This window comes from Erythrolamprus reginae, unplaced genomic scaffold (assembly GCF_031021105.1).
Source record: "Erythrolamprus reginae isolate rEryReg1 unplaced genomic scaffold, rEryReg1.hap1 H_33, whole genome shotgun sequence".
NCBI classification, from domain to species: domain Eukaryota; kingdom Metazoa; phylum Chordata; class Lepidosauria; order Squamata; family Dipsadidae; genus Erythrolamprus; species Erythrolamprus reginae.
In genome coordinates this window covers 320352-331650 of record NW_027248488.1, presented here as the reverse complement: position 1 = coordinate 331650, position 11299 = coordinate 320352, and the positions used below count along the sequence as shown (strand labels likewise).

Below are 11299 nucleotides of genomic sequence, written 5' to 3'. Positions count from 1 at the left end.
GAAACGTTTCCACTTTCATTTTCTCTCTTCCGCCCTTCTCATCCGAGTGACAGAATCACCAGAGGGAGACTGTGGGTTGTGGGGGCAAAAACCGCCCCCCGATTCCCCTCGAGATCCAGACTGAATCACGGGATCTGCTTTGGCAGGAAAAGGGGGATCCCCTCGACGCACCGGAAGAAAGAGGGAGATTCCTACACGATCGGGGTTGAGGCGCTTCGTCCAGACGTTGTGAGCGAGGGAGACGCGTGTTTCCAGGAAGGGAAGCGCCGTTTTCTCTGGGAAAGCCACCAGATCCCTCCGGAGATTCCCCCCTGAAGAGGGGGAGGGCCTGGGGAGAGGATCCGGCTGGGATCCCCGCAGATCCTCTCCGCCTCTTCCTGCCCGGAGTGTCAGCGGGGTTTTTTCCTGGCTTCCCTTCCGGATGCGGGGAGGCTGTGACCCCCGAGTTCCAGCCATCCATGGGGCGGCGCCTCCCCCCTTGTCACCCGGGGCAGCTGCGGGGGGCTTCCGTCCTTCCAGGCTGAGCGGGTGGGGGAGCACAGAAGGACCCTTCGAGCTCCGGATCCACTCGACCCTTAGGGAGTCTCCGCAGCTCCAGCCTGGGTGCCCTCTGGGCACTGGGGGAACTCAAAGGGCATCCAGTCCGCCCCTCCAGGCGCCCAGAGAAAGGGAGAGTGGGGGAGGAGGATGGAGCCGGCACGAAGGAGCCCCATACAATGCAGCCCCCCCCCCAAGACTCTCCCCCCTCCCCCTCCCTCCGCTCCTCTCTCGGCTTCGGACTATCTCCTGTATCGGGCGAAGTCAAGGGAGACTCTGCCCGGAGATCGATGACGCTGCAGACGGGAGAATTCCCATTGGTCCTCTTGCTCCTTCTGGACACGCCCAATGCCGAAGTTCGAGGAAAACTCCTCCCCCTAAACCAGACCCACCGATTCCGCCTCTTGGGTTGGGAGCCTCCGCGTCGCTCGCCTCTCTCGGTCGAGCGCTGGTGGAGCCGCCTCATCCATGGCTTTGGTGGGGGTCGCCCTGGTGCTGCTGGTGGGGGCGCTGGCCCGGATCTCCGGAAGCGGAGGGGGGAAGGAGAGCCCCGGTAAGGAGGGGGAGGAGGGGGTGGGAAGGACCCCAGCAGTTGGGGGAGGAGAGAAAGCTTATGGGTCTCCAGAGCCTCCGTCAGCCTCGATCTCTGCGTGGTCTCCTTCCCTTCCTCCCCACAGGAGGATGGAGAGGGACCCCCGTTCCCCGAGTGTAGCCGAGGGGGGGAGTCGCAGCCGGTCCCCTCCTTCGCCCCCCCCCGCAGCGTCTGGGTCGGAGGGGGCTGCAGGGAAAGAGGAAGAGAAGCGAAAGTGAAAGAGGGAAACTGAGGCATTTTGACTTTTTCCAAAACGTTTTTCTTCTGAATCTCAACATTGTGGCTTTGGGGGTCAGGCAGGAGGGGAGGTTCGGTCCCTTCTGGGGGGGACCATGAATTTGGGGAGGAGGCCAGGAACCCCCCCCCCCCTATGGGGAGCTGGAAGGGAGGGAGGAGGATCTGGGGGGCTCTGTGTGGCTCCTCCCACACTGCCTCCCTTTGAGAGGCACTTGGGAGGGGCTTCAGGGGGTCTTTGGGGGGGGGGGGAGAAACTGGTGGGCCCCCCGAGAATCCCTCAAAGGTGGACTAAGGTTTCGGGGGGGGGGTAGAAGAAAAGTTGGGGCGACCCATGGAAGGTGGAGGATGAAGGACTGTGAGACTCCTGGAGGGTCAGTCTAGATGTCCTCCTTGTGCCCCCTCCCCCGCATGGAAGAGAGAGGGGGGAGGGGTGCATTTGAGTTTCCCTCCAGTCTCGAAAGTTCCCTCAGCCCCTCAGCCCCTCCCCCATCCTTCGATCCAGCTTCCCCTGCAGAGAGTCGATCTCCTGGACCCGTTGGGCTTCTGCCTGACTTTCCCCCCCCCTTTTCCTCCCCTCCCCCTTCCCCCCCCCTCTGCAGACACCCCGCCCTCAAGAAGTCTCCCTCCCTCTCTAGGGCTGAGAGGGTTCCCTTTCCCTCCTCCAGGGGGCGTCTCCCACCAGTGTCCCCTCCCCTCTTTCCTTGGGACCCTCCTCCTCCTCTACCAGCGGCTGGGAACGATGGGCCCTGGAGTCCCTCCTGACGGCCTTCCTCCTCCTCTTCCTCCCCCTTCGCAGCCCATTTCCTGCTCCAGGGGAAGGTCGAGTGCCGCTTCCTGAACGGGACGCAGCGGGTGAGGTTCCTGTACAGATACATCTACGACCGGCAGGAAATTGTCCGCTTCGACAGCGACCGCGGGGAGTTCGAGGCCCTCACGGAGTTTGGGAAGGTGACTGCGGACGCGTGGAACAGAGACAAGTTCGCCCTGCAGGGGGTGAAGGCCGCTGTGGATCGCTGCCGGTACAACTACGGGGTTTTCCAGAGGGGCCGTGTGGTTGGCCGGAGAGGTGAGTCTGGGGGGGGGGTAGATTTTGGGGGAGGGGGTCCCGCCTTCCCTTCCCTTTCCAAGGGGGGTCCAGGCCTCTGAGAGGAATCTCCCAAGAGAATCCACGGAAGCCCCTTGTGGTCTCCTTTCTCTGCCTTTTTCTTCTGCATTCCGAGTCATTTCCACTCCAATAAAGAAGCAACTAAGCAAAATAAATCAATGGATAAAATTAAATAAGCAAATTAAACCTATACATAAATAAAGCTGATTAAATGGAAACTGAAATAAAAATAATAAAATAACTTAAATTAATTAAATTTAAAATAATAAATGAAATAAAAAATAATAAAGTAAAGTAAAATAAATCAATAATAAAATAATAATCTAAATAAAGAATAGAATAAATAATAAACTAAATAATTACAATAAATAAAGCATAAACAATAATAAATCAATAAATCTATAATCTAATAAATAATTGATAAATAAAAAATAAATAAATAACAAGAAATAAATAAAAATATTAAAGGGCAACATAAAATGTACTTTGCAGTCCTGCCGTTTTAAATCGAGAGGCCTCTTATTTGCCTATTAAATTGAATTCCTGGACGGGTGGAGGGAGAAAGTAGGGATTTAAAAAGAAAGAAAGAAAATATATTTTTTTCCCATCCACTTAAAATCTCCACAAACTCCCAAGTGACCAAATTGGAACCTCAAAACCTTCACACTGCAGTCTTGAAAATAAGGAGGTTTGTGGAATAGGTTATAAAAATAAAAATGTAAAAATGCTAAATTGAAGCTTTTGAATTTCCAGGGATTTAAAATCTGACCCTTCCCTTTTCTTCTTAAAAGACTTTTTTTCTCACCCACAATTTGCATTTCCTGTTTTTTAAAAAAAGGCTGTTTTCACTTTGTGAAGTCATTGTCTTAGCAATTCCACAAAGGCCTTTAAGGTCCCCAGATGCAAATGGGATCAGCCTGAAAAATGCAACAACCCTCACCTGAAATGCCGTTATTGGTCTGCAATCTGACCAGATGCCAGGTTGGAAGGACAGATGACCATTTCAAAAGTGGTTGTTCTTGAGCAGGACAGAATTTACTGTCAATCAGAAAATCTCTCAAGAGGAAACAAAATGGTTCTCAAAGGACTCTGGGCTGGAATGGGTCAATTGTGGACCCTCTTGGGGGCTCATCCACACTAACCCCCCCCCCCCCCCATTGATCCATCCAATTGCTGAAGGAGATCAAGAGGGATCCCCTGCAAGGCTCTGCTGAGATCCTGGGACCCACGTGATCTCCTGAGCCTCCAACTACCCTCACTTTCCCTTTCCCCAAAAGATCCCCTCTGGATCCCTTCTCTCTTCCCTTCCCTTCCCTTCTCGCTCCTTCTTCCTTTCTTTCTGCCATCTTGGTTGGTCATCTTCATGGCTCCGCCCTCTCCCCTCCCCTCCACAACCTCTGCGGGAAGCCGCTGGGTGAGGCCGTCCATCATCAGGGCTGGAGGTCTCCTCCGTATGCTGATGTCATCAGTTTACGTCTCCACCTCTGGGGACACAGGTGATGCTGAGGCTGTGGAGGGATCAATGGGGGATCAGAGGCTTCTGCTGGACCCTGGCAAGACCAAAGGGCTTTGGGTCCATGGGGCAACAACATGGGGGGACTTCAACCAACTTCCTTCTGGGTGGAGTTGCATTGTCCCAGAGACCCAGTTGGCAATTCTGGAGATTCTCCTGGACTCCTGAAGAGCATCTGACAGTCACAGTTCAGAGAGTGTTTGTAAGGCTTTGGGTCAGTCGTGGTCACTTTCGCAAATGAATTTAATAAATAGATAAATTTACTAAACAAATGAACAAATGTTGTGGTAATACACCAAAATTAAAAGTGTGGTTTCATTTTCAACAAGATCCCAGGAATCCTCCGACTCGTGCTACGTCTGTCCTTTCCGTCTCCTGCGTTATTTCTTTCCACGTCCACCACATCTGGCAGAAGGTTCCTTCCACCTCTGGGCGTTTCCAGCATTTATCCCTGTCAGACTTGCCTCTTTCGGGAATTCTTTTTTGGGGACTGCAACTGATCCCAATCACAAAGGATTTAGGAGAGGGTCTTCGGAGAGGGACGGCATACAAATCTAATAAATTATTATTATTATTATTATTATTATTATTATTATTATTATTATTATCCCCCCTTTCAGGATCCCTTTTGATTTCTTGCTGCAATCTACTTGGAAGATGACTCAAAACACAGAATATATTTTCAGCCGTGAAAAGGGATCTTGGCCTGAACCAACCAACTGGGTCTTCTGTTCTGGTCCCTCCTGTGTCTCTCATGTCCTTCCTTCTCCTCCCTCCCTCCAGCCAAGCCCACCGTCACTATCTCCCCCACCAAGATGGACCCAACTTCCCCCAACACCATCCTCCTCTGCATAATGACCGGCTTTTACCCCGTGGAGATCGAGGTCCAGTGGCTGAAGAACGGCCAGCCGGAGAAGGAGGGCGTGGCCTTTGGGGAGGAGCTCCAGAATGGAGACTGGACCTACCAGCTCCAGGTGATGCTGGAGACCCAGCCCCAGCGGGGGGACGTCTACACTTGCAAGGTGGAGCACGCCAGCCTGGAGGCCCCCATCATCGTCCAGTGGGGTAAGTCCCTCCGCTCCCACCCCTCCTGGAACCTGTCCTGCCCTGAGAAGGGGGAGAGACCCTCTCTGTGGTGGTGGGAGCCAGAATGGACCCTCCTGGGGGAAGGTGGGCCCGATCCTCCTGCTCAGGTGAGGCTCCTTCTCCTTCCCCAGAGCCCCGTTCCTCCCGCTCTGCCAGGGCCAAAATCTGGACGGGGATTATGGGGGCTGTGATAGGAGTGGCCTTCCTGGCTGTGGGGCTCTTCTCCTACCTGAAGGCCAAGAAAGGTGAGTCTGGGGGGCTGGAGGAAGGGTTGTGGGGAGGGGTTGTGGGGAGAAGTATTTTGGGGGAACTTATGTTTTTGGAGGGTTTATTAAGGGAACATATTGCAGGTTATTATGGGCTATCGATGGGGAGGGGGTCCCTCTGAGTCCTCCAGCCCATGAAGGGTCCTGATTGGCTCTTTTTCTCCTTCCAGCAATTCCCATCCAACCACCTGCAGGTGAGTTTCTCCTCTTCCTCCCTCTTCTCAGCCCCTCCTATAAATTATGGGTATTTTTCTTTAATTTCTCAATTGTTCCTTTCTTCAAAGAAAGCCTGCCTGGACAATATCTCTTCACCCCCCTGCCCCCCCTCCCGGTCCCAGGAGATCCTGCAGACTCCTTTGGGTTCCTTAGTTGGACCCTTGACCGGCTGTTCCTCCTGACCCTCCCCCCTTCTCCTTGTGACAGTTCACACAATTTCTGGCCCTGGGACCCCAGGCTCCCCCCTTTGCTGCCCCCCCATCTTAGCCCCATATTCCTTGTTCACGTGAAGAATCGCAGCCTTTTGCTCCCTGGAATGGGCGGATTCTCTCTCTGTCTTTCTCTGCCTGTGGGGGCTGAAAGGGAAGAAAAATACGTTATTTCATGTAAAGGTTTCTCCTTATACAGTATTCTGATTTTCTTCCCCTTCTCTTTTCCTGCAGCACTCGTGAATTAATCCTGCTGTCAACCTTCGCTATAATTCTGCATCGTTTCTACGCTTGGTTGCCAATAGTTACGGGGAGGCGTCTTGGGTAATGGGGGGGAGGGTGCAGGAGGCCCTGTGAAGTGGAATAAGTTTCCTCTTCCTTGAAACCAGGGGACCTGAAGGAGACCGTTAGAAGTGACATTCCATAAATGTGAGGTGGGTGGAAGATGCCTCCACCTGATGGTCATGGACACTAGAGATTGGCCAATCTCCAGAGGGGGGGGTCAAAAGGGGGTTTGATCTACGCAGGTATCGCACCTTTTTCTCCAGTCTTTGCTTTAACCTTGACTGCTGTCAGTTCTGGTTTATGATAAATTCACTTTTGAACCTTGAACAGGTCTCTGAGTTTTATTTTCCTTAAATTCTGACTGTGGCAGCTGACACCTGCTCTCCGATGCACAAGGATTTATTTTCATTTCTTTGGTCGCTGATGATTCTTTGTCCTGTTTGCAAACTCTGAAAAATGGAGGCAGAAGGTGGGAAGTTGGGGGGGGAGGAGAATGGCAACGTGGACCTTCTCTTGCTGAGAACAGACCCCTCCCCACTTTCTTTCCTGTGAGGGAGAGGTGGAGACCATGTAGACTGTCCCCAGGGATGCTGGGCAGACCTTTCAGTCAAGCCCCTCGTGTCTCCTGGCTTTGAACCCACAGCAGCTTCATCTCCATCCTTCTTCCTACGAATCCCTTCCCTTCCCTTCGCTTTGCTGTGAAAGAAGAAACTTCAGATGTAGGAAAACGCTGGGATCCTTCGTTCCTTCCTCCTCTTCCTCCTCTTCCCTGCCCCCACAGGAGGCCCCTCCCTCCGCTGCCTCTGGGTCAACCATCCCGGCTACTTCGGGTCCAAAGCCAGAACTCATGTGGGAGGAGGGGGGCAGATCCAGGGAGGGGGAGGGGCTGGACCCCCTTGCTCTGCTCCCCCTCAAGGCCCCTTTGAGGAGCAGAAGGCCAGCAGGGACGGTCCTCCCTCGGCAATTGTGGGGAGCCATTGGGGGCACCTGAGATTCCCCCTACATTCACCCAGCCATTTGAGCCATTTCTCTTCTTCCTAGCTGAAGGGTCCTGCCCCATTTTGTCAGCCAATGCCCCTCTCCCCTTTTTGGGGACTCTTAGAGTCTCCTGCCTGATGGTATAAATGGTGAAGGCTCGAGCAGGGGGTTGGACTAGATGACCTTTAAGAAATCCATCGGAAGCCATTCCTGGTGCAGAAAAAGCTTGACATAGAGGGGAAGACCAGCTCTGCAAGGGGGGAGGGGCTCCATGGTGCCATCTTGAGTGGAAGACCCCTTCCTTCTCTCCAGCACCCCTAGATATCCCTGGACAGCTCCCCTACTGAGCCTGGCCCCCTCCAGAGCTGATCCAGACTAGTTCTGCAGGACTCCAGTGGCCTCGATCCCTGAGGAATAATTTTCCCCTCCTCTCCCTCATTTGGGGTCTTGGGGTCCCCACAGGAAGAATCGGTCAGTGTGGGATTGTGGGAATTGTTTGAAACTCTGAGAAGATCTGGGCTCCAGTTGGCAATATCTCCTCTTGCAAGAACCTGCAGAAGGGACAACAACAAATGCACCAATGGGGGGGGGGGGCATCAGAGTGGACTTCCCTAAGAGAAAAAAATAAAGGCCTGTGTTGATGGTAGATGATCCATTGTTCAGGGGAATGGAAAGAGCCGTTTCCAAAATGGACAATCAAACTAAGGTGGTTGGTTGTTTCCCAGGAGCATCTACCAAAGACGGGACTGAGGAGCTTAGAGAAATATGGAGGCCCACAGATTATTCTTCCTTCTCCCTCTTTCCTGTGGGGTGGGAGGATAAAGTCCCTGGAAACGATAGAAACATAGAAGTCTGACGGCAGAAAAAGACCTCATGGTCCATCTAGTCTGCCCTTATACTATTTTCTGTATTTTATCTTAGGATGGATATATGTTTATCCCAGGCATGTTTAAATTCAGTTACTGTGGATTTATCTACCAGGTCTGCTGGAAGTTTGTTCCAAGGATCTACTACTCTTTCAGTAAAATATTATTTTCTCATGTTGCTTTTGATCTTTCCCCCAACTAACTTCAGATTGTGTCCCCTTGTTCTTGTGTTCACTTTCCTATTAAAAACACTTCCCTCCTGGACCTTATTTAACCCTTTAATATATTTAAATGTTTCGATCATGTCCCCCCTATTCCTTCTGTCCTCCAGACTCTACAGATGGAGTTCATGAAGTCTTTCCTGATACGTTTTATGCTTAAGACCTTCCACCATTCTTGTAGCCCGTCTTTGGACCCGTTCAATTTTGTCAATCTCTTTTTGTAGGTGAGGTCTCCAGAACTGAACACAGTATTCCAAATGTGGTCTCACCAGCATTCTATATAGTGGGATCATAATCTCCCTCTTCCTGCTTGTTATACCTCTAGCTATGCAGCCAAGCATCCTACTTGCTTTCCCTACCGCCTGACTGCACTGTTCACCCATTTTGAGACTGTCAGAAATCACTACCCCTAAATCCTTTTCTTTTGAAGTATTTGCCAACACAGAACTGCCAATACAATACTCAGATTGAGGATTCCTTTTCCCCAAGTGCATTATTTTACATTTGGAAACATTAAACTGCAGTTTCCATTGCTTAGACCATTTATCTAGTAAAGCTAAATCATTTACCATATTACAGACGCCTCCAGGAATATCAACCCTATTGCACACTTTAGAGTCATCGGCAAATAGGCAAACCTTCCCTACCAAACCTTCCCCTATGTCACTCACAAATATATTAAAAAGAATAGGACCCAGAACAGACCCTTGTTGCACACCGCTTGTAACCTGACTCTGCTCAGAATACTCGCCATTAACAATAACTCTCTGATGTCTACGCTTCAGCCAGCTGCAAATCCATTGAACTATCCAGGGATTAAGTCCAATCTTCTCTAATTTATCTATCAACTCTTTATGTGGAACCGTATCAAAGGCTTTGCTGAAGTCCAGGTAGGCAATATCCACGGCACCACCTTGATCCAACACCTTTGTGACATAGTCAAAGAAATCAATGAGATTAGTCTGACATGATTTGCCTTCAGTAAAGCCATGCTGATTTGGGTCCAAAAAGTTATTGTTTTTTAGGTGCTGATTTATCCTCTTTTTGAGTAGAGTCTCCATCATTTTAACTACAACTGATGTCAAGCTAACTGGCCTGTAGTTACCAGCTTCTTCTCTACTGCCCTTCTTGTGAATAGGCACAACACTGGCCATTCTCCAATCCTCAGGAACTTCTCCTGTTAACAAGGATTGGTTAAACAAATCAGTCAGGGGGTAGTAATGACAGATCTGAGTTCTTTAAGAACTCTGGGGTGGATGCCATCTGGACCCATTGCCTTATTTATCTTTAATCGTTCAAGTTCTTCTAAGACATCGGCTTCTAAGATCACTGGAGCTGAATCCGTACAGCTGGAAGCAATGCTATATCCCTCTATAGTATTATTTTGTAAGGTGTCTTTTGAGAAAACTGAACAGAAGTAGCTATTGAAATGGTCAGCGATCTCCTTATTCCCATTAATGCATGTATTATTCCCGGTACTAAGCTTCGTGATGCCGCAGTTTTTCTTCTTCTTATCATTAATATATCTGAAGAAGGTTTTATCCCCCTTCTTTACAGATTTGGCAATTTCTTCCTCTTTTGAGGCTTTAGCAGCATATATTATCTGTTTCGCCTCCTTCTGTCTCATTTTATATACCTCCCTATCAGCTATACTTCCAGACTCTTTATACCTCCTATAGGCAGCCTTTTTTTCATTGACTATAGCTCTTACATCATTGCTAAACCATAGCGGTTTCTTCTTCCTTTTACCTTTAGTTATTTGTCTTACATACAGTCCAGTGGCTTTTAAGATGGCCTTTTTTAATACAGTCCACTGGATGCTCGCTCCTGCCATTTTATCCCTCCCCTTTAATTCATTATCTAAATATTCTCCCATTGCATTAAAATGTGTTTTTCTGAAATCCAATACTTTGGTTGCATTATAAGATTGCTCACAATGAGTTTTTACATCAAACCACAAACATAGATGGTCACTGCAACCTAAATTTTCTCCCACCTTGACATCTGAAACCCAATTCCCATTCGTAAAAACTAAATCTAGAATATTCTCCCCTCTAGTTGGTGTCTTAACCAGCTGTGCCAGAGCTGCTCCTGTAAAGGCCTCTACTATATTCTTACTTTTGCATGTAAGGGCACTGGGGATATTCCAGTCAACATCAGGCATGTTGAAATCACCCATAACCACAATATCTCCCTTTACTGCCATTTGGGTAATTTCATCCACCATCTTGATGCCAAGAGACTCGGAGCAGGGGGGCCCAGTGGGAACCAAAGTGATGGGGGCACAGGGGGGTTTTCTCTTCCACTCTCCCAATAAAGGGAACCACCCAAGGAGGGAAGGCAGCACCTTGGAAGTCGAGCCTGATGGTTCTCTCGAGGGAAATTGGGAGCCACTTTTGTCACTGCCATTGAAACTTCAGTCACTAACTGAACTGTTGTAAGTCAAGGACTCCTTCCAGTGGGTCACGGGACAAAGGGGCAGCCCCACCTGGACACTCAGCCATGGGGCGGAGGAGGAGAGTCCCTGAGCTGCCCGGATGAAGAATCCAGGCTTGTTGCCTGCTGGATCCTGGCCAGTTCCTCAGTTCCGCTTTGGAGGAGCCCAACGCTTCAGGCTGGGGAAGCGAAGCCCAAGCGCCTCTGCAGCTGTTGTGGGTTGCAGAAAGAAGATCTGCTCTCTCTCCCTCTCTCTCTCACTGTGTGTGTGTGTAGTGTGGGTGTCAGGAAAAACTTAAGAGAAAATCAAAGTTGGGGCAGAGAACAAAAGTGGGAGGGGGGCTGCAACTCAAGGGGGGTTCAGGACAGTCTCTTCATGATTCTCAGCTGGACTTTCCTCTATGTACATGGTGGGGTGGATTGGATGTCCGCTTTGGTCCCCAAACTGCCCGGGAGGGTGATGGGATGGGACGGTCCTTCTCTGAAAGGGGTTTCCAGGTTCTTTTTAGTTAGGCAAGACCCATCTATTTATTTATTTATTTTTATTTATTTATTAAATTTGTATGCCACCCCTCTCCGCAGACTCTATGTTGCCAGGCATGGGGCAACTAGTACATGCCCCCACCCCACTTTCTGACCATTAAATGTTATGTGTGGATGTAATTGAATAAATTGACTGTTTTTAAAGTTGTTGTTATTATTATTATTATTATTATTATTATTATTATTCATTGGAGTTGTATGCTGCCCCT

The 11299-nt window shown here is 49.8% G+C and overlaps 1 pseudogene; it reads left to right on the top strand.

Annotated features, from left to right (window-relative positions):
• Nucleotides 1-827: 827 nt before the first annotated feature.
• Nucleotides 828-6373, top strand: LOC139155613 (SLA class II histocompatibility antigen, DQ haplotype C beta chain-like; annotated as a pseudogene).
• Nucleotides 6374-11299: the final 4926 nt, after the last annotated feature.